Source organism: Phalacrocorax carbo, chromosome 4 (genome assembly GCF_963921805.1).
Source record: "Phalacrocorax carbo chromosome 4, bPhaCar2.1, whole genome shotgun sequence".
Classification (NCBI taxonomy): domain Eukaryota; kingdom Metazoa; phylum Chordata; class Aves; order Suliformes; family Phalacrocoracidae; genus Phalacrocorax; species Phalacrocorax carbo.
In genome coordinates, this window is record NC_087516.1 from 19,928,695 (window position 1) to 19,952,076 (window position 23,382).

General features: G+C 38.5%; 1 long non-coding RNA gene across 1 annotated transcript in view; it reads right to left on the reverse strand.

Annotated features, from left to right (window-relative positions):
- Positions 1-635: 635 nt before the first annotated feature.
- The window catches only part of LOC135313249 (uncharacterized), a 38,479-nt gene continuing 15,732 nt past the window's right edge, over positions 636-23,382 (reverse strand). Inside the window, exons 2-3 of the long non-coding RNA XR_010372875.1 lie at positions 19,753-19,833; positions 636-1,384 (exon numbers count right to left, since the gene is read on the reverse strand). This is a non-coding gene — a long non-coding RNA (uncharacterized LOC135313249). The remainder of the gene's footprint in view (positions 1,385-19,752; positions 19,834-23,382) is intronic.

Here is a 23,382-nt window from a genome sequence, read left to right on the forward strand (position 1 = left end):
ACCTTCCCTGTGTTCCCCTCTTCTGTGTGTGTTACTGCTTTTGTGGCAGCTGCTTTCACCTTTCCTGTAGTGAAATGCTTTCCTTCATTGTATTCACAGAGAGTTCTGTAGTCTTCTGGCTACATCAAGGGGAACAAGTAGAGAGATGCAACTAGAGCAGACCTATGAAGAGAAGAGGGCACTGAGAATCCAGCATTCACACCACATTTCCCAGGGGTCTTTCCTTAGGACTAGCTCCAGCCAGGGTTCCTGTACTGAATGGGACACAGCAAGGTTTAGTGAATGGGAACCATCAAAAGATTCACTCCAGGAGCGCATTACTGACCTGAGCTGATATACTAATGTAGATGCACCTTGTAATACATAAAATCCTGACTGGGTTTTTACAGGATCTCTCTGACTCTCATTTATCAAATAACCATTAAAAAGAAGCAGAGGGATTATCTTTTTTTTTTTCCTAATTGCAGTGTGGTGAAGATATCTTGCTATTTCTTCTCAAGAACCATGTTTATTCTTGCATAATGCACCTCTAAACCACCACTGAATCCAACAGAAAACAAAAACATCTGCTGAAATAACGGGACAAGAATATGGCTAATCTGCAGGAAAAATCAAATACTCTTTCAAAATTGCAGGTTTGGGGTTTTTTTTAATTTTTAATTAAGGCGGCTGAAAATTATCAAATGGACCTAAGTACAGGAAAAGTTTGAAGAGGTTGTAATAAGCAGCTTTTGAGTCAGAGGTAACAAAACATTAAATAAGCAAATTTCCAATCAGGGTAATTTTTAAATGACCTCTAAATCAAAAACAGTTTGATTATACACTGTTTGAAGAAAATTAATTATCCTTCTTTTCCTTCAAAGTATGGAAATTTTTAGGCCAAACCGATTTCCAAGCCAAAGTTAAAGAAGGGCAAAAATAGGACTTTAAAAGCTAGTTGCAACCTTAACCATAGGGAGAATGCTGCCTTTCCATTATAAAGAGAAGGCAGACGTGACAAAACTGCCTGAGGGTTATAAATTTGATAATAAGAGGGGGTGAACCAAATTTTTTTAAAAAAAATCCAGCACTTGCAGTGTTTAGCTGAAACTTCTTTCATGTGTGGTGTTTAATAGAGTCTGAAATGGGACTAACACAGAGAGCTGCTCCTGGGACGTGCTGTATCTCCAGAAGGAAACTGCAATGTGCAAATATTAGCTGGGAAAATGGACGCCCCTAAATGCGGCACTGCATTTCCTCCTCTCTGAGACGTTACTCTGTAAGCAGAACAGAAACCCAAATGTTTTCTGTTCTTATATATTCAGCAATGCAAAGCTTGTTTCACACATGGAGCCACTGCTTCTCAGTCCAGCATCTTAACTTCTTCTGTCAGTTGGTGGTGGACCTGTTGGATAAAGATAAGATGACGAAGATTCAGCCAAGGTGAAATAGCATGCTACAGCTTAACTCAGGCTTCCCTGATACCATCAGGGCTGAACTTAACTGTTGGTTGCACTTTACTTTCTGGATGTAGTGAAGAAATACAGTTTCATTGAATTACCTTGAGTCACCCATTTCCTGGGCAGTTCAGGTTTCTAAAAATAATTTATTATATAGCTGAAATACTGGAGAAAGTCATATATCAGCAACGGAGCTGGATGAGTGATAATTCATTTGTGATGAGGGGCCTTTTTCTTAATTTTCTATTTGTCACTTTCACATGCAATTATTTGAATTTTTTGTTAAATAATTTCTATAAATATTTTTCATATGCAGGTTATTGGAGGCAGTTTAATCAAAGTGTCTGATATTAGAAATTCAAAAGGGACTCCTTTGATTGGACGTATCACTCACATGTTTTTTTTCTAATTGGTTGAGGATATCTCCCAGAATCTGCCTGCTAGTAAAAATAATAATAATTACAAATGCAAAGTCATTACTGCATTGATCATTCCTGCCAATAAACTGATATGCTGGAATATTTGTGGAAAGCAAACACAAAACCAATGTGAATAGTTAATTACAGCTCATTCATTTGAGCAACTATTTGCAAAAAATACTTGGGAATATTCCACCAAACAGTAGTCACTGTTATCTTGTTCCCTCTCTTGTCTTTGAGCCTCTTTGTCTGTGAAGGACAGATGCTGGCATTCAGTTGTATTTTCAGGACTTGTCAAAAAGCCATAGCCAATGTAAAACCTCAGGTTATAATATTTAATCAGAAGGTTTTAATTGAGGATTCCCTGTCCCCAGTATGATCCAATGTAGAGTAAAGAATAATGGTTTACATTGCCCTGCATTTATTATCTGCTTATAAAAAATATTTTAAAGGAATGAAAAATACCTGTTAGCTAACTTTTACAAGCTATAGATATTTAACTCTGGATGGATTTTCCCCAAAGTACATCCCTGGTGACTACTTATATGAATCACAAAAACTGAAGTGTGATTTATAACAACTGTCTCGTAGTTTGGGATTCCCAGCAGAAGACATATATCCCTTTATTTCAATGCATAGATACATGGCTCCTCTGATCCTCTTTACAGATGACTTCCAGTTAGCACATGGCCTAATTCAGAGAGTTACTCACTCTGCTTCAGTCATTAAAGTAGAACTGGAAGGAAAACTACTTGATCTCCATCCATACCCAAATACTTCTGCCTCGCCAGCAAGAATTCACTGATTCCTTCTGGATAACTATATTATAGACCTGACTACACTGGGCATCAAAAAAGCTGAAGATACAATCTGCATAAAATTTACATATATTTGCATACATATGCCTGGCCAGAAAATACAGCAATTCACATTTCCACATCATAAGAGGGCTAATGGAAGTATTTTCTGTTCCTTTGGTGTGCCTTTCACTTTTTTTTTTTTCTTTTACAGGCATCTGTTTTCCTCACAAACTCTCTAAGTTGTCCCTGTGCCCCAGGGACAGGGCTTTTGCTCAACCATGTTCAGAGATGACACTTTTTCAATTTTTGTTTTTACTCTGACTCTACCCACTCCACAACTTTCTCATCCCAGCAGGTTTATTTAAAAACATCTTATTTTGCCATTATTAAGCTCTTTGAAGTGTTTCCACTGCTAGCTTGTGGTAAAGTCCCCCAACTTTGTCTTTCACCGTCCCAGACCTTCTCTCCAGTTCTTCCTCCACAGCTCCTCACATGTTTTACAACCACTGTGGAAGCAGAACAGAAGAGCAGGATGAGGAGAACAGTGCTGCACTCCCTGGGCTTAGGTTGGTGCCATTTAGATAATTTCAGCAACTTCCCCGTTTTCTGTTAGGCTAACACAGCTATCACAGACGGTGTGCTCAGTGATATTCGGCTACCATCCCAGGTTTATTGGTCTGAGCACAAAAGCTACAGAATTTATTAGAGAGATGCTGGAGAATGGAGATAGAGTTTCCAAGTCTAACTATGTAGTCAAATACATTTGGTGCAGTTTTCACCACTTAAATTTCCTAGTTACAGTCTGGTCAGATGAAGAGATTGCTTCAAGAGAAGCAAGCATGACGACTAGCATATTAAAGGGGAAAAAAGTAGGGAAAGGTTCGTTCTTAAAAATAAACTCAGAAAAAACTCAGGATTTAGATATCACTGAAGTCTACCTCATGTGCAGTCTATGACAAAATAAGGAGAAAGCTGTTAATAGGTGACTGTAACCTTCATAGGAACAGAAAGGCAAAAAAATAACCTCTGAGCCTTTTCCCTTGGAGTCAAAATTACACTGCAAAAGATTCACTGATTTCTGTAAGGACATCCATACCACAGTTAGAGGTGTGCTCTCAGTTAGGCCAACAGCAGCAATATTCTTTAAGGGAGTCTGTTTTCTTATTCAGACTTTCAGCTGAGCCTAACTGCCAAAGCTAATCATGTTGTTTTTCCCCTAGAGCCCTGATTCAGTCAATTCTGGGGCAAAGATTTTGTATAGAATTTCTTCCCCAATTAGAGATTTCCACAGACTCATTTCAAGTGGCTAATGAGAATGTACAGGGATTATAAACACACTTTCTTCTGGGTATTTTGGGTATGATTAATCCTGTTTCCTGACTTCAGAACACTAATATGTATATAATGAATTCTTTCTACTGTTGTCCTCATTTTCTTTGGACTTCAGGTATGAAAAAAGGGGTAAAAAAAGGAAGTTGATTAGAACTGCTTTTGGCATTAAACAATTGAGTTGGAGTTAGGAAAATGCTTTTGAAGGGATTTTTCTGCCACTGTTCACAAGTTGCTTGAACTTACAAAATAGCCAATGAAGGTTTAAGAACCTTGTGGCAAATTCTCTGCTAAAAGCAGTTTTATATATTCCATTCCTCATACTGTCGCCAAAAGCAAATGTATGTATTCTTGTATTAACAGTTTAAAGGTAGATTGAAGCACAGTTGCAGGAGAAGCACTTATCAAAGCTATAGTTAAGTAGTTCATTGCTGCTAGCTGTGCAAAAGAGGTTGTGCAGAGTGTTTGCTCTGTTTTTATTTAAACAGTATTTCTTAATTAATTTAGAATATGGACTGTCCTGGGGAAATCTAACAAAAGAATCCTGCAGATAACCTTCATATAAAGAAGTCAAACCTTGTAAACTTGATACTATGACTAGAGCAGAACCTTTGAGTGAAAAATTATTGTGAAATTACTGAGCAGTGTATAATGGGTTAACCAAGTCAAGAGAGGTATTGGATGAGTGACATATATTCTGCCACTAGTGAACGTATCACCTGCCTAGGGAAAGATACAAGTGTATGCAGGCACTTCCTTCTTCAGGGTGATTGGCTTCCTTAAGGATAATGTAGTAGGAAGTGCGTAGATTTTTTCCTTTGAGGAAATGCATTGACACCCTTCATTATATTCCTCCTGCTTTGGAAGAAAACCCACATTTTTTGTTTGTGTGGATATGCTGTGTATTGAGCCAAAATAAGCAAAAGTTTTTTGCCACCTATTCTACCTGATTTTTTTCCATACAGATATAACATCAGTTAGTACCTTCTCCCAGTCTCTAGTCAGGACTAAGTGAGTGAGGAAAAGGTTTTAAAATGCCTTTTAAAATGCTATAGCTTTTTGTTCAAGGCAAATGCTTTACCAGATCTATAGCCTTCAAATACAACTGTTCTGTTTCTGTGCACATATGTTTCTATTTTTCTCTGTATAGTCAATGCTACAATTACGATCCTCGGTTACTGTCACTTTAAAAAGTTAAACTGAATCCATGGATGTACTCAAATTTTTCCAAGTCTAAAACTGTTATCCAGTGCTTAAACTGTAAGTTCTACCTTAAACAAGTGCCCTTTTATGAGTTACATTACCCAGTGGTTCACATCCATCTTTAGAGAACAGAATGAGAGAATTTAACTGATTGCAGAGGTTAATTTGGTCCATATACTTTGTCAATAGCAGGTCTGAGGAAAATTAGCACCAATAATTATAATACTGGTGTAAGTCATGAATCTTATTAGAGTGATTTTTAGCAATTTAAGGACTGAAGGATCACGAATGTCAGGACTTCAGTAATATCCTTGACTTCTAATAAATGGCAAACGTTGTTAAAATTTAGGCTGTTTCTGCTTGCAAGCTTAATCACTATCCAAGAACACAGAAGATAGAATATTCATTTTTAAATAAGTGTTACAAAATTAAGAGATTCAAGCCAAATTGAACATGGATATTATTAGACTGTATTTATTATAAAAGGCAAACACTTAGTGATTTTCTGTACTACATCAATCAGAAATAATTTTCCTTTATTATCCTTTTGAATGACTGTATACGCTACCAAGGCACAGGGATTGCCACTTCTCATACAGGCCCACAGACAGAAGAGTTCTGTTTTATTATGCCATAACTTGCAAGCAGTAGGTGATTTAACGACCCAAGTATCTGTTGTGAAAGCAGTATGTCAGAACACAAGCTGTCCAGCAAGTCCATGAATGCATTGGAGAGACAATTTTTACGTGGAAGAATAGGAAAATAATGGGAGGGATGAGGTTTCTGAAAATGCCTCTAACCAACAGAGAATTAAGAGATGAGCATTGGCATGGACTGGTAGAGTTTAAAATGCTTGGGCTGGGATAGCACAAATAAAACCAATCAATTTCAAAAAAAGACATGGTGAGGTGTCAAGTGATGCTGATTTCAGGGAATGATGCTCAAGGAGAATCAGCAGATGCTTCAGACATAATATTACAGCACAAGCACAGAGGAAAGCTAGCAAGAACACTACAGCACCAATTTGAGTGAAATATAAAATTCAACATGAGATTTCAAACTTAATCCTCAGAAAGAGAATTTAGGTTAGGAAGTAAATGTAAGTATAAAAGTGCCGCACAAGTTTAGGGCTAAAAATGAGGAAAGCATGGAAAAAGACTGAAATGCGCTTAATAAGGGACATGTGGTATAAGAAGATAGCATTCTTTAAGGACCTGAGTATTCAAAGGCAAACTACAAGAACAACTACTCTCCCACTGAGCAAAATAAAAAGCTACTTGTTAGAGATGCCAAGATGACCAAACACAGTTTTTCAGCTTTCTTAGGTGGCTCTTCTGCTTATTTCCAGCGAAAAAGACCTAGATAAGATGGATATTTTTGAGGAAATCTCAACAGCTTCTTGATATATTTGTGTTATACTTCTACAAGGGTTGGTCCTCTGTCCAGTACCAGTCAATATTTCTATTACTAGTGACTGAAAGTCTAGAAAAATTATAATATTTATATGGCACCCAGTGGGGAAGGAATTCCAGCATGCTGGTGACCTGTTTTGAATCCAAAATAGACTAGACTAGACTAGACTAGAATAAAATGTTCCAAAAAAAAAGCTGTTCTAATAAATAAAATGTTCTAGATACATTAGAAACATTTTATGAAATCAAGTCTCATAAAATTTGGATGTTGAAGTTGCAGCACTGTAAGTTCTTATGAACAGATTAGGCTAACGTCTGCCCAAAACCACAGATAGGTACCACTGATCCTCCCATCCTGTGGCAAAACAGTAAGTCTTGAAGGTATGTGATTTGTTCTAGTTTCAGTCATGGATTTATGAATACATGAATGGAGTAAAGATGATGAGTTCCTCTTCTTGTGCCAGCAGAATCCTTACAGGCTTTCCAGAGTTGTTCTAAACATAATAAACAATTTTAACTTTTCCAAAATCTGTCCTTCAGGCACAAATGGTTCATTAGTATACTAGCATTTACCTTCATCAGATATCTGTGGAGACTGCCTCAGTCTCACAGCAGGGCCCTTGCATTTCTTCTACCCTGCCAGGATTTCAATCTGTTAGAGGCTAACAAAACTGATTTATTTTTATTCTGAGTTTCAGGCTTCTATCTTACTGGCTTTTCTAGCTTACTCTTCCAATTTATAGATGAATTTGCTGCTTCTAAACACACAAGCAACACTGTTGTAGACACATACACCTAAAATTTACAGCTACATGTGATGTCAAACATTGGTTTTGATTTGTCCACAACAGATGGAATTCCTTGTTTCATTTTCACATACAATATTTATACTAGTACCTTGCCCTACCTATAATTTCTATATTTCTACTATTCTAAGTTTGATTTAGTGCTATGCTTGAATTTCTTCTTGCTTTTCTTTTTTAAATACATCGACTCTTTGACTACACACTGAAGTAAAATTTTTCTGCTTAACATTGTCTCACGTGTGGTTATGATACATAATATAATACTTTTCTGGTATACAGAGCCTTAAATTTTGGCCTTTGCCACTGAATACCTCTTGCATTCTCTCAGTCTTATGGGATTTGGGCTTATGCAATTTACACCTGCACTTCAAGGTTTTGTATTTCTTTTATTTCCTGATACAGATTTGATGTTATCTCTAATGTGATCTTGGACTGATGTCAGATCTTTCCTTGACAGCTGTAGAATATATTTACAGTCGTTACAGTTCAGAGCTATCTCTTACAGATAAGACATAGAGTTCTTCAGCTCTGTGATTTGACTGGACTCAGGAGTCTTTCAATAACTACTAATATTAAGCTTTAGTGTGATTTCTTGAAACAAAAAGCATTCCTTAGAGAGGCAATCCCTTTTATGTGTATAAAACCAGAATGCATTGGTGTTCAGATATTTGGTGCAGTTGTGGAATTACAGAAGCGAAAATGGAGACAATGAATCATCTGGCTGAAATCCACAATGTAGTCAGTATCAGAAAAACATATTTTAAACCTTCTCTTTTTCTATTTATTTCTATTTTTCTTCCAAATAATATGGTTTGACCCAGACTTACAGATATTTGTTTAAAAGGTTCACTATCAGAGACCTGCACCTGTACTGGGAAGCCACCCTGCACTGAAATTTTATGTGAGAATTAATGCTCTGTTTTGGCAGTTGTTACTGCAGGAACGAAAGTTATATGCGAATAACTGCAGTCCTAGATTTATGATTTAATGAAGACGGTAAGAAGGAAAAAGAGAAAGGTAAGGAAGGAAGGGAAGGAAGGGAAGGAAGGGAAGGAGGAAGGGAGGGAGGAAGGGAGGAAGGAAGGAAGGGAGGAAGGAAGGAAGGGAGGAAGGAAGGAAGGGAGGAAGGAAGGAAGGAAGGAAGGAAGGAAGGAAGGAAGGAAGGAAGGAAGGAAGGAAGGAAGGAAGGAAGGAAGGAAGGAAGGAAGGAAGGAAGGAAGGAAGGAAGGAAGGAAGGAAGGAAGGAAGGAAGGAAGGAAGGAAGGAAGGAAGGAAGGAAGGAAGGAAGGAAGGAAGGAAGGAAGGAAGGAAGGAAGGAAGGAAGGAAGGAAGGAAGGAAGGAAGGAAGGAAGGAAGGAAGGAAGGAAGGAAGGAAGGAAGGAAGGAAGGAAGGAAGGAAGGAAGGAAAAGAGAGAAAGAGAAGAAAGAAGAAAGTGAGAAAGAGGGAAAGAAAGAGAGAAAGAGAGAAAGAAAGAGAGAAAGAGAGAAAGAGAGAGAAAGAGAAAGAGAATAAAGAAAGAGAGAAAGAGAGAGAGAAAGAGAGAAAGAGAGAAAGAGAGAAAGAGAGAGAAAGAGAGAAAGAAAGAAGATGTGATCCTGTGACAATGTGGGGTTGCTGTTGTGAAGTAGCCTGCCAATGCCACTGCCATTTAGATTTCCCAAAATACTTGTTAACATCTCATACCATGACATCTTAAAAGGCATCATTACTGTTTTTCATGTTATGATTTGTAGAAAAATAGTATGTGACAGATATTTCTATGGAGATCATAATGACCTTATTGTCAATGGGAAAATCACAGGCCTTTCATGTGTATATTCTCTGGCATAAACAAAACTTAAGGACAAAATAAGACAAGGAAATATAAATTGTTCAGTGGACTAAGATATAAACCTCTATTCAGATTTGAATTTTTTTATAACACCATTCTTTTTAGAGGACTCTTTCGTGTGTGTGTGTGTTCTCAAACATCTGGGATAGATACAGCAAAATGAATCACTGAAGTCTGAGTTGAACCAGTCCTATTGGATCACTGAACTTGTGTCATTCCTCTGTCAAGATATTTACTCATCTATTCATCAAACCACATGCCTTTCTGCATACAAGTCACTTGGAAATTCTCTTTATTCTTATTTCACATTCATTGTTCTGCAAACCAAAAGTTTTCTAAGAGCAATTTGACAAGTAACTGGCTTTAGTATTCCCTTTTTCTAGCTTTTCCCCCTTGAGAAGGCTCCTGTGTGTAGAACTGGCTAAGCCATGTGCTGTTGCTCCTGAAGAGGTGCTCCAGTAGTATGCAGCCTAACAGGATTGTAGGCATTTGGGGGTAAATAAAGAATTAATTGACCATTTTATCTTTATAGAAGTCTATAAAAATTAAGCATTCTGTGGGCCTCTGATGCTTCCAGCCTCACCATGTCCTGTTCTGAGTTCAGTGGAGGGAAACACAAAATTTTGTTCACGAACTGCATGTTACAAGGCTGAGACAGCCATTTTAATGAGCATTGACTGCCTTCATTTTGTGTTTTCTGGAGCACTAAACTGGCTTTAGTACCAACTCTTACGGAATAATTTGTTACACCTAAGGTTTGTCATAAGAGTAATTCACCTCCCTTTTGTGACGTATCTCATATTCTTTAAAAAATGTTAGAATCTTAAGAAGCACCAATAGGACAAAAAAACATGAATGCCTGATCGAGACGTGCTCTTCAGCCAGCCAAAGAAACTGCCTTGGAAACCTATGGACTATTTTACTTGTCGGTTAAAACAAGGCTTTGCATTTTGGAGAGGCATGTGTGTGCCTGAGTTGATGCAAGCTTCTTCAGTGTGAGCGAAGCTATCTCCTCTTTTTCTACCTTTTACCTTTTTAGCTAGCATTGTTACTGTCTCTAGCTTTACCAAATGCCAGAGAAGATGTTGCAAGAAGACAGAATGAAAAGCATGAGGCAGTAGTTCAAACGCTGAAGGATGTGGGCAAAGCCAGTGGTGACAGATAAACAAAGGAGGAGTTCCAGGAAGGAACCTAATGAAAGAGCTTTTTGAGGAATAGGCAAGGGGGGGGGGGTGTGCTCTGCACATGATTTGCACTTCCTTACTTCATTCTATTCATCGCTATATTTTCCTTTTCTGCTATGGAAAAGTACTCTGAACCCATTGTCTCAGACAATAACCTTTGTAAAAACTTTCATGCAAAATTATCCTTTATTATTGTTAAATTCTGTTAAATACTTTTTAATTATTTCCCAGTCATTAACTATCTGAATCAAACAATCTATGTGGTAAAATGCAAATAAGGGATTTTCAACCCATAGACTGCTTCTAAGGGGCTCAAAAAAGCTAACTCAAAAAGGCAAGCCTATTGCCAAAGGGTTCAAATTTGTTATACAGCAACTTGCACTTGAAAATATTTAGGGATCTGCGTGCAGAAAAAAAGATGAAAATCATTGATGTAAATGATACCAGAAGAAGCATTAGTCTTTTTGCATGGTTAGGGGCATATCCTTTTTACTTATTATTCCAGGTTCTTTGTGAAGTGCAATAGCTGTACTTGGCATTGTGCAATATTCATACAGCCTCTAGAGAAAAGAACATGCTTTGAAAAGGAGACAGTTGCAAATAGACACTGTGCCTTGAGAAGCACAAAGGAAGTTATAAGTAGGAGGGCTGACATTTTTTCTCTTCTTTTATCTTTTCTGGACATCATCAAAAAAGGAGGCCTTCATTTTGAGGATTTACAATAGGGCATTTTAGAAAAGATCGCTTCACATTGTGACACTGTTCAAGCGAGTCACGATGTTACGGCTCTTGAAAAAAAACCTGTGGCTCAATTTGCATTATTAATTATGAGTAAGCATAAACACACAATTGCAGTACATTGTTGGTTCCACTAGAGGGGTCAATTGTTCCTGCATGATAAATGCTTAGCCAGAGGACTGGGAAATAGATAGCCTCTTAATAATACCTGTCAGATACTACTTTTTTTCCTATCTCTAATAAACAAACAAAAAATTATTTGCCTTAGTGGCAGATGAACAGATAGCTACTGGACTTGCATACTCTACTTGTTTTACAAAGCCCATAGGAAGGTTCTAAGTCTTATGGCTTGTGCTCCCATTTGGAGTTGGCAACTACAGCTTCACTTCAGGATATGCTATAAGCTTAGAATCTCCTTCCTTTGGATCTGAATTATTTAGTATTGGGGTAAATTGGAAGATCTGCTGAAAGAACTATGATATTAAAGGCAGGATTTGGAGGATGGTACTCCAAAGGGGATTTACCTGGCTCTAGAAGCAGCCCCGCAGAAACCAAGGTGAATGAAGTGAGCGCAGTCTGGCTGAAAATCTGTACATGCAAAAGCTACCCAGGATATCGCAGTCGGAAAACACTTCTGATTGATTGTTTTTAACTTACGGGATTTTCAGTGGTGTTATTTGCCTTCAGAAAGCTATCAAATAACCCTTAGTTTATAATTACAACTTTGCTTTGAGAAGCAGTCAGTTATAAAGCAATCTGGTAGACAGAGACATGGTAAGACTCCCTGTCTTTGTATTCGGGGAAGAGGTGGGATATGGGCCCAGATTTCTTCTATTTATTCCCTCTGATTTTCCTAATCTGTTCTTAACTGGGCACCTGCTTCAGCAAATGAGAAAGCATTGGAGGAAGAGGAAATGGAAATGCTGCAGTACAAAGTATGGTTAATAATATTTATTAATGTATGCAGAGAACTATTAAATTAAAAAAATTAATGGAGGTCAAAAGCCAGCTTCTAATTCTCTTCAGGCAAAAGAAAGAATTTATTAAAAAGCAGAAAAGGTATCCACAGAGAAACTTTCCCCATTTGCTTTATGTGCATGAAATATAGACATCATCTTGACATTCAGTTGATGAAAGAGAAGAAAAGAAACTAAAATTAACACTCAGGCAGTTAACATTAGCCACATTATGGGAGGGGGGACAAAAACTCAGCACACTGTTTTTGAGACAGGCTGTTCTAGAGATCTGTTAAAGTTTGCAGAGCACCATTTCCTAAGAAATCTTTTTACAGAACCAGCTTTCATCATCCTCAGTACAGATAATCTTGGCATGGCATTATTTTACACACTGCAGCTAACTGAAATCTGAAGAAAGGATATCCAGATCTTCTGGCTGTGTGGATATGACACAAAAAATTGGAGCACAGAGGAAAAGAGTCAGAAGCATGCATCAAGCATGCCTTTTGTTACTAGAGGCATTCTTCTCTGCTGACAAAAATATTTGTTTAAATTTTCACATTAAGACAAGATTCAGGTGTAGTTGATCAAATAACCTAAAGCTGCCCAATAACCAAAATAGATTCCCAGAAAGCACCTCAAGTATTTTTTAATTTCCTGTGTGTGGGAAACATGATTCTCAGTATAGTTCCCCTGAAAAATCCACATGAGGACAGAAGAAAGAAGATGATTTGAACTCGTTGCTACATTTTACAGAAAGAGTTTGTCAGGGTGGGGGGGGGGAAGATTTAAAAAATGTCCCTGTTCTTCTGCCACTGCCACTGAAGACAACTGTAAACCTCCACAGTTTTCTCACAGAGGTGAAACATATACATGTGCGTAAGGACAATGTAAAGACTGGCGCTGCTTGGATCTTGCTTAAGACTTTGAAAGAAGTGATTTGTACAGTGTTTGGGCAGGACCCTCTGCAGAGGTGAATTTCACCCTTGCAACAAATCAAGGCCATTGTCTCAAACAGAGGTTTAGGGGGGTTTTGTACTTGGTCTTCCTGGATTAAACTGTTTGTGCTTCACCAGTCTTGTCAAAATCTGACATTACTTCCCCTGATATTAACCCCCAATTTATCATTTACTCAAGACTGCACAAGGCTCCATCCTGGGAATAGATTTTTCCTTCATCCGTTTCGTTAAAAACATAATTATCCTTTTGTAGGGGTTCACTGTGATCGGAAGTGTTCCTGGCTTCACGAACACACAGGAAGATGAGGATCTTACATTCTAATTACAATTACAAACAGTTAAATGTGAGACCTGAGACTAGGAGCAGACCTTTAAGAGGCAAGAAACAACACTGACAAGAAATATAAGGAAATGCAAGATCCAAGATCAGTCATGTATAATATTTACAACATGACTGAAGGGCAGGTCTATCATTTTCACTTTCTACTTCTGCTTGTATTATTTAAAAAGTTATGTTTTAAATACAGAAGTATAAGGTCTGCATTCATTACCTCACAACATCCTCAGCAGGACCTTTCGTCTCAAGCTCAGCACTGTGCTTGCGCAGTTACACAGCCCCTACCCTGCAGCTGGCTTCTGCCTTGGCACTTTGGAGAGTAGGAGGAATATTCCACCACGTAGACATCTCATGTAGGTATATGAATTTCCTTTTCAGTCTCTGAATAACCTTACATAAAAATACTGTATTGGAGGCTAATATCTATCTAATGAGCAAACAAAATTTTTTCCACAAAAATCATCTAAGAGGTATTCATAACAGGCTCCTGCAGCTGTTCTAATCCAATCTGTTGTGCAAATATTACATCCAGGGCTGAAAGGGAAGGTGTCTGTATTGTCCGCAATGATAAACCCGGAGTGTCAGCCTGGATGTGCAGAGTGATGCACGCAATGGAAGCCTTGGATGAAGGCAGTGTGAAACTGCCAATGTCACCAGTGGTGTCACAGGCGTGTTAGCGTGTGAGGAAGCGCTCTGAGGTCATGCCTGCATGGCATTCATTAGAAAATCAGTAACTCATGGGAATTTTCTGCTTCTGCAGCAATGTGCATCACAAAATCTCTAGCTTATACTTAATTTTTATGAATTGAGTGCTGTTTCACAAACGAGGCATTTTTGCACTCCCATGTCTTATCAGTATTTGGAGATGTAACATCAGGAGATTAATCATCCCAGTCAAGCTGTCTTTATTTCATGTCTGTTTTCCAACCTCTGTGAATGGCCAGTGTCAGACAATGAGATTAATATACTATAACCAAACAGCAAAATCCATTAGTATTTTGTGAATGTTTTCCTTGGCTTTTGTGTAGTTTCAGAAAGCAATGGCAAAGTCCTGCAACCTGCTTTCCAGGTAGACCCCTCTTGCAGGCAGCCTTAGGTTGCAGGGAAAAGTGGTCCAGGCAGCAAAAGCACCGTAGCAGAGGAATACACTTTGTGAAGGACTGCTTTTGCCGTGCATCCCAGTTAAGAGATACCCTTCCTAGGTGCAGGGCAGAGACAGGATCCTCCTGCTCCAAGACCCAGAATATGAAACATATCTCAGTTTTTGCATACAGCACTGAGAGCAAGAGGGACAGTGGTGTTGTACTGCCAGTGCTGCAGAGAAAAATACAGGAAAGGAACAACCAAAAAGGTCACTCCTGGACCTGATGATGCTGTTGACTTTGGGAGTCCTGATTATTTCGGTATGACCCTGGGCAAAAAGGTAGTGCCAAAAGCAAAAAGCACAAGCTTTGGGACCTAGGAGAATACAAAACTTGAGCTATAAATCAGAAATGGTTTCATTTCTGAAGGAGGCAAGGATGTCTCTGGTTTGGACAACATGACACCAAAACTATGGAGGGGAGAGAGACGGAGGAAAACATAGATACAAAATTATTAAGATAGCATTGATTTTGTACACGTGTATGAGTGCGTGTACAAGCTTCCATGTTACACTGTAGGCTATTAAACCATCCCATTTCATTACACTGGAATATTATTTTGAAAGGTTGTGTTGCTCCAATTTTAAATTATATAACTCAACTCGATCAACTTTCAAAAACAAAGACAAGGCATTAACTATAGAAAGCATAAACACTGGGAGGAAACGTATTTAGTCATCTAACCCAAGATCTGCAAGTACAGTATTGTTGAACGGGGTTGTTATTAATGATCCTTTCCCTCCTATTTGTGTGGGGGTTTTCCATTACTGTGCAGGAGAAGACATTTGGGATGCTGTGTCTGCCCTCAGAGGTGCCACCACAGTTCATTGTCTCCTGCTTCTGCTCTGCACCCTCTCAGCTGAGGGGTTTGTTTCTTTGGCAGTCCCCCAATGAAGTCCCAAAAGACCAGTGCCACACCTAAACAGGGATTATTTCAGGGCAAAGCAGTTTGAGATAAAACAGAGGATCCATTTCAAACCTTTTAATGTACAAATGCATTAACAAGCCCCCCAAAAAACCCATCAAAACTAGAGTTTTGAATATTTGCTTTGTATTTAAGTTTTACCATCGATTAAATTACTCTAGCCTTGCTGCAGAGTGGGTTTTTTGTTGGGTTGGGTTTTTACAGAAACTGCTTTAGATCTTTGTCATTTTCCCCCATGCTAAAACTGCATTCACAATAAGGTAGAATGTAAGTCACATAATTTTTTAAATGTTTTTCACTATATTCTTGAGTAAAATAATTGAAACTAATAAATGTTCCAATAATGCAAAAGCTTTTTCCTCATAAAACTGTGCAAAAAAATTGACTCCATACTTAATGTAACGTGTCCAAATTATTTTTTATTTCATAAATACCTTCCTTTTGTTTTGAGGTTAAGCTTTGTGAAATATTCAGAGTTACTTCTCAGGAAATTCACATTTTTCCTTCCAGAGCCCCCAGACTGCACTTTCATTCTTTCCTCAGCTGAAGCAGCTGCCCATAACATTTCCTTGGCAGCCCCTTCCACCCCAGAAGGCAGGTTCCTCCTGAGGGCACATCCCAACAGCCCTTGTTCACGGGAGGGAGCACATCAGCAGCCCTCTTCAAGGTTTTAGGTAAACATCTCTAAAACACCTATGTACACCCCAGTCTGTCTCTGTTGACCTTTATTTTTATTTGTCTCGCGTTGGCCAGACTAGGAAGAGTTTCCCAATCAGAGTAAAAAGTCCTTACATTTTGTCTTTAATTCTCTACCCCCACTAATGTTTCTTATTTGATTATATTTGTCTATATAATTTTATAATCTTTTATTCTTAAGAATTACATTTACCTTCTAATATGTACAAGGAATTTCAGGTTTTTTAATTATTTCCAAGGCCAGTATTCTTTCCTGGCTTTCTTTGGGAGATATTTATGTGCGATTCTAAGCTATGCTTACTTTTTGACTGCATGCCTTCCCACTTCATAATTAATCCCATCTCTCTGAACCCGCTGCCCCCACACATGCACACAAACACACACCCATACCTTCAATCATTTCTTCATGTCCTGAGTTCCCAGATGGTTTGTTTTGCTTTGGTTTTTTTCCCATCAGCGACTGGTAAATGAATGTTATTAATGTCAGATCAAATACCTTCCTCTCTCTTTCTAAATTGGATTGCCTATGACAATAGGCTCATGGAAATTTCATCTGTTTCATTTCTTTTTCATGGTAGAGTCCTTTATCGCATTAGCGCCTCTCTATATACAGGGAATGAGCTACAGGTTAATTAGATATTTTTGTTGTGACGGTTTAGTTGTCTGCATCTGGATTTTGGCACTGCCTAATAACTGGCATGAATTTCCTCCTTTCGTTCTCCAGGATTAGAGTTCTACATTTTTCAGGTGTGTCACTTTGCTTTTCTTGAACTTGGCAGGTAGGCAGCACCCGAGACGGGCAAGTGTCCAGAAATAAAGTGGGTTTGTGATATCCTTTACACCCCTTTGCAAAAATGGCTGCCTAGGGTTACTTGACAGCTCTGCACCATACTACTTACATAAATGGCCTAATTTTAAAATAGTAATTGTTATTGTTGAATATCTAACATCTCCCACTAAATGGAATGAACTTAAATTCTCAGATCAAACAGAATTACATAAAAACTCCAAGGTAAACGCTAGAATATGTAACTGAATCTAAGCAGAAGCCACGGAGCTACCTATGAATTAACATCACTATATTGAGTTCTGTTATTTTTACTTCATGTAAAACCCTACTTAGTAAATAGATTTAAATACTTACACCTTCAACAGTGGCACGTTAATGTAAACTATCACTAAATAACAGTCACCAAAATATGCACGTCCATCCCAAGTGAATTATAAGATGATGTAGCTTCAACCTTTGTCTGTATCCTTTTGCAATGATTTGCAATCACACTCAGCACATTAAGATTTGTTAACAAAATTGAAATTATTTCCATTCATAAGAAATAACAAGTGTTTCAATTTGCTGCATTTTATTTATTAGGACTATCTTTAATGGGTAATTTTTCAATTATATTAGCAGCTCTGCTTCAGATTTGAAAAATACTCTTAATCAGGAACACAACTTGCCTGATGCACCATAGAAAAGAGGCAGATGCATCAATATGAGTATACAAGCAATGGTGAAAAATAAACTATAGGATGTTTTCCCTATATACCTGTTTGATGAAACATTTGTTGAATAATGTTTATTTAGCCTGTTGGATTTGTTTATACTCTTTTTTTTCCATAGAAAATGGCTAATATTTCAGCAGGAAAAATAAGAACAGATATTTTAATAAATTGCATTGTTCAAATGTAATCTTACAGGCAAAGTCCTCTAAGGTATTTAATAAAGTAGGCCAGAGAACTCTCCTTTGTGGATAAAACTCTGTTGCAAGTTCCAAGTTGTTGGTGAGATAGATCTATTACATTATTAGCTCTGGGGTAAGGTTTCCCAGTGCTGCTAAAATATGCTCAATTTAAATTCTATATTATATCACCCCGTCTGAATAATTTTATATCTATATTTTACTTTTAAATGCTTAGCTGACTCATGTATTTTAAAGAATTATAAATATCTTTTAAAAAAGAAGAATATACATCTTTATGTTACCTTTCTTTTTTATTACATTTAACTAGAATAAGAGGAGGATCAAGGCCAAGGTTAAAAACGGAGGTTGCACTATATTTACATTTTGTTCAATACCAGCACTTAAGAACAGAGGCCAAGCATTTAAAAATAGGCTGAAGGGGATGAAGAGATTTAGAGGGGAATGCCTGGCTGTCTCAGAAACTACCAGGTGAGTCATGGCTTTGCCACTGCAATGAGCTCTAGGCAAGGAAATTGGTACGATTTAGCTCAGGGAAGGGAGACAGCAAAATACAGAGGCTGAGCAGGGCTGTATTTCGATTGTGTTAAGAAATCCTCCCCACTCTAAGCTGCATCTACAGAGCCTCCCAGGACCTCTGCAGATCAATACAGGATGCTGGCACCAGTGTGCAGGTTTCTGTGGCAGCACTAGGACTGTCAAGGGCAGAACTGGTCAGTAGCTTAAGACACTGCCTCCAAGTCATCCATCTGCACCTTTTCTGTATCAAAGGGTAGGGACCGGCAAACTGTGCTCTACAACCATGTTCCCATACCCACACAGACCACTTAATGCTAGCACATACTCTGAGAAACCACACAATAAATGATTTATGTTACTTGTCCCCAAAAAGGCAACGGGGAAGGCACATATAGTTGTTCTGTCAAAGAGCCCTGAATCTAAGGCAATCTCATAAATTCATAGGGTTGGATTTAGGAAATTCTTAAAAGTGAAATATTTTTCTTAGCTTTTCAATAAAGATGGATTTGATTTTGATGGAAGTGGCATTGGTTCTGACAGAGGAAGCTTTCTTCCTTCAGTACTTTCAGTTTGAAGTATTCCCACAGAGACCATTTTCTTCAGGTAAAACTCCAATCTGTGTAGAGTAAACTAAGCAAACCATGGTACTTCTCATAAGAAAAGGCTATATATAGATTTAGCATCCTGGCCAAGGCTGAGCTTAGGTAAGAATACTGCTTCCTTATCCAAGCTAACTCTCACAAAGAGTACACTTCATCTCTTGTTCTGTACTGAATTATCCCAGATTAGTGCCCAAAGATGACTACACTTTTGCTTAAAGCAAACAAACAAACAAAAGTCTAACAGCTAAAATACATGTTCAGACTGGGTCAGGTAAAAGGCATTAAAAAAAAAAACACAAACAAACAACAAACCAAAACCAACCCCCCCCAAAACACCACCCAAATCTCAGCAGCTTATTCTAACTCTTAGCAGCTTGTTAAACATCTGCCAACACCCAGGCTCTTGACTCATGATAAATGTGAGTTCCTTCAGGATTGCCACTAACCTTCAAGTCCAAAATGACCCCTGCTTTCTAAGTCTATATCAAATAGAATAAAGGGCATCTTATACTTGAGTAAAAATGATATAAATTCTCTCTGTGCCTTATACTTCATGTTGTTACCACATAATAATTTTTCACTTCCTGGGGCTGCTAGTGGCTAATTCCAATTTTTTTTGTGTGTCTTTGTCTTTTTTCCCTTTGTTTCAAGGGGCTTATTCCCCACAGGTAATGCCAGTATTGCGGCAAAGTGTCATTCAAGCCCACAAAGTCACACATTTTCATCTGGGAGGTGGGTCTGATTTCCTAATTACCTTTTGACACTTCCAGGTCTCCTTTGGCACCTCGGCACAATAAGTCAGCCATTTCAATATCTGCTCATCCTCAATTTAGACCTGTTTTGAAAATACAAAAGAACCTTAAGTGATCTGTCCACAGCATTGAAATACCAACTTTAGTGGATACTTTGAAAACTCAAAGCCTTTACAAGATGAATAGCAAACTGTGGATGACAGCTCCTGTGGAGCCATTATTGAATTGCAGCAGTGATGACTGCATTGCCTTGGATTTAGATAAAAGACTCCATACAAGACAAATGGTAGGAGGACATCAAACAAGACTGTGTCCATGCAGTGACAGAAGCAATCCAATTGAAGAAGCTGTTGATTTCCCCAAGGTAACTTACTATTTCTTCTTGAGTAATTTATATTAAGGAACTAAAGATTGTATATTCATGTTCTATTTACACTTTTCTCTAAAAATACTGCTTCTAGTTGTCAAATATAAGACTTGCTTAAACTATTTGCCGGAAAAGAAATACCAGTATCGGAGCTTGTTAATTAGTTTGCCTCTGTGTTTTATTTAGCTACAATATCACTATGTCTAAAGGTTATAGACTGAGAGTTACAGTCAATACTGATCAGATAAAGAGATTAGTCAGCAAATCAATAACATACATACCAGGAAGCACTGTGCACTCAAGACAACAATGAATACAAAGGGTATAGATAAACATTGTCACCTTTATTTAGATGAAGGCTGATTCTAGAGCACTTCCACTATCTCATTAATAATGCAAAAACCTTTTTGAGTCTTAGTTTGCTCTACAAGCATAATGTAGATCTTGAATAAGTTTCAAGATGTGACATAAAATAGCTTTGTACAAAACCATTGGATTTGGGTTTACTGACAGCTATACAAGCTGTACCATGGAAAGGACACAGAATCTTGCAGAAAGTCTACATTAGTATTTGAGTCTTCCTGTTATTCCCACTTACTGTGCCTTGCTGGTTTACAACATTCAACGGACCTGGATCACTCAAACCAGCTTGCTTTATAACAAGCTGAAGAGGGAGATATACCCTGTAAGCACACATCAGGCGCTCCAGCTGGGAAAGACCACAGGGCTGGACTACAACTTTGCCTGAGCAGAACTGCCTGAAATGCATGTAATGCTGTCAATGGGCCTTTAATACACACTGGTTCACTCTACAGGTCCAGTTTAATTTGTCCATCATAATTTCTAACAACAAAGACTTATTCTCTTAGAGCACAAGCACAGATGAAGCATTTAGTTTACTGTGGCTTCTTAACAGTGTATATTTGCATTTTTGAGATAAATGTGGGCATTTTATGGGTGTGAAGAGATTAAACATATACACACACACAGATGTGCATAGAAGCATATGAAATTTCTGGTAATTCAGATATTTTTTCTATCTGCCCTCCTCGTACGCTATTTTGTACCACTTTACACCTTGCTATGCTTGCTTTCTATTTTGGATCAGATTTAGTTGCCATCATCATATTTTCCACTCTTCCCCAGTGTGTCTCAGCACATTTTTCTCTCTGCCTGTGTTTCTCTTCTCACCTTCTAACATCTTTTCTTTCTCAGGTCTTTCTTATTAAACCTAGAGTAAGCTAAATTGAGATTAAAACAAATAACCTTCAGAGAATATGCCCCTCTTTTTCTGATCCTTCTACTTCTTTCTCCCACACAAACCACCTGACAGACAGATCATGGTCAGCTGTCATAAAAAATTTTACCTGTGATGCCACTTTGCCAGGACACATGGTCCAAAACCTTCCTCACCCTGATGCAGTATTTGCCATTCTTGATGAAACTTTAATCTAAATGCCCAGGGATGTAACTCCCTAAAACCATACCCAGTTTCAAATGACATTAGAGCAGAAGAAGCCTTTAGCCTGTCATCCCCTAACAATGATGGAAGGACTCCCAAATCCAAAGAGTTTGGGGAAAAAACCCTGAGCAGCAAATTTTTTGCCTAATCAAGAAACAGATCCCCTCCACCCCGCCTTCAAATGCTTGACTAATTTAATATGTGCATGTGAGTCTCTGAACTCCTTGCAATGATCTTGGTCCCAGCAGGAATTATCTGCATCTGCTCCTTTCCTTTCAGGACAGTAAGAGCAACATACCAGAGAATCTAAAAGCTAAGTTTGTTCTGAGCGGCTTCATTGGAAAGAACAGGTTTCAATAAGCTAAACTTAAAAATAGCTTCAATAGTGTCTAATCTGTGATTCCTGCTTGGCACTGATAATTAGGACTTAAAAAAAACAACAGAAAACTAACATGATTGATCTCAGTGAAAACAGTTTTGTTTTGTTCTCTTGAAGCTACCCTCAGAATTCTACTTTGCATGATTACTTACAGTATTTTTCCATCTTCATTTTCACTTTTCAGAACTGGTGAGTTTGTCCAAGACCCAAATAACCAGTAAGTGCAATTGCTAGCCTAGGGAGAAGATCCAAATGAAATTATTTGCGCTTTCTTTTTTTCACCCAGGTCCTAATGGGAGCAAGGCTACCTTTCTCATTACAGAGTTTTTACTTTTAATTAGCTCCTTCCTTTTGCTGGCATGGGCAGTACTTTGCCCCTGGTGGGGAGGGTGGAGCACTCGGCACCTTCTCGGCTCTTCCCTTGGTGAGCCAGCTGGAGAATGAAGAACTGAACAACCTCCTTCTCTGAAAACATAGCGTTAGTACATATGGCTCCCCTGACTTCATCTGTATTTATGGCTGCTCAGCATCTTAAGAAAACCAACAACAGCAACCTTTATGCCTTGTAGTCAAAAACTAGAGACCTTCAGGATCAAGCTGTTTCCTCCCTTGTAGGAAATTACATGTGCAGAGCATCATCTATGGGGAACCACATAGTCTTCCTTAACATCCATATGTGTACTCCTCCTTGAACATGAGGAACTGTAAAAAGAATAAAAACAAGTACCCTCTGAATCTTTTTTCAAACAATCATTTGGGAAGAAGAAATTTGTTTTATTTTCTACTGCAGAGGACTCCGCCTCTTTGCCCTCCCCTTTTTATTGCTCATATTGTTGGCAAAATTACTTTTCCTCCTAAAGTAAATTTATGATGTGGATTTTGTCTTTTGGATTCTTCCTGTCCACAGACTCCTACCTGATTACACAGAATCACAGAATGGCAGGGGTTGGAAGGGACCTCTGGAGCTCATCTTGTCCAACCCCCCTGCTTGAGCAGGCACACCCAGAGCAGGGGCACAGGAACGCATCCAGGTGGGTTTTGAATGTCTCCAGGGAAGGAGACTCCACAGCCTCCCTGGGCAGCCTGTGCCACTGCTCTGGCACCGCACAGGAAAGAAGTTTCTTCTCATGTTTAGGCTGGAACTTCCTGTGTTCCAGCTTGTGCCCATTGGCCCTTGTCTTGTCATTGGGCACCACTGTAAAGAGTCTGGCCCCACTACCCTGACACCCACTCTTTAGATATTGATAAGTATTGATGAGATCCCCCCTCAGTCTTTTCTTCTCCAGGCTGAACAAACCCAAGTCTCTCAGCCTTTCCTCATAAGGGAGATGCTCCAGTCCCCTGATCATCTTGGTAGCTCTCCGCTGGACTTGCTTAAGCAGCTCTGCATCCTTCTTGAACTGGGAGGCCCAGAACTGGACACA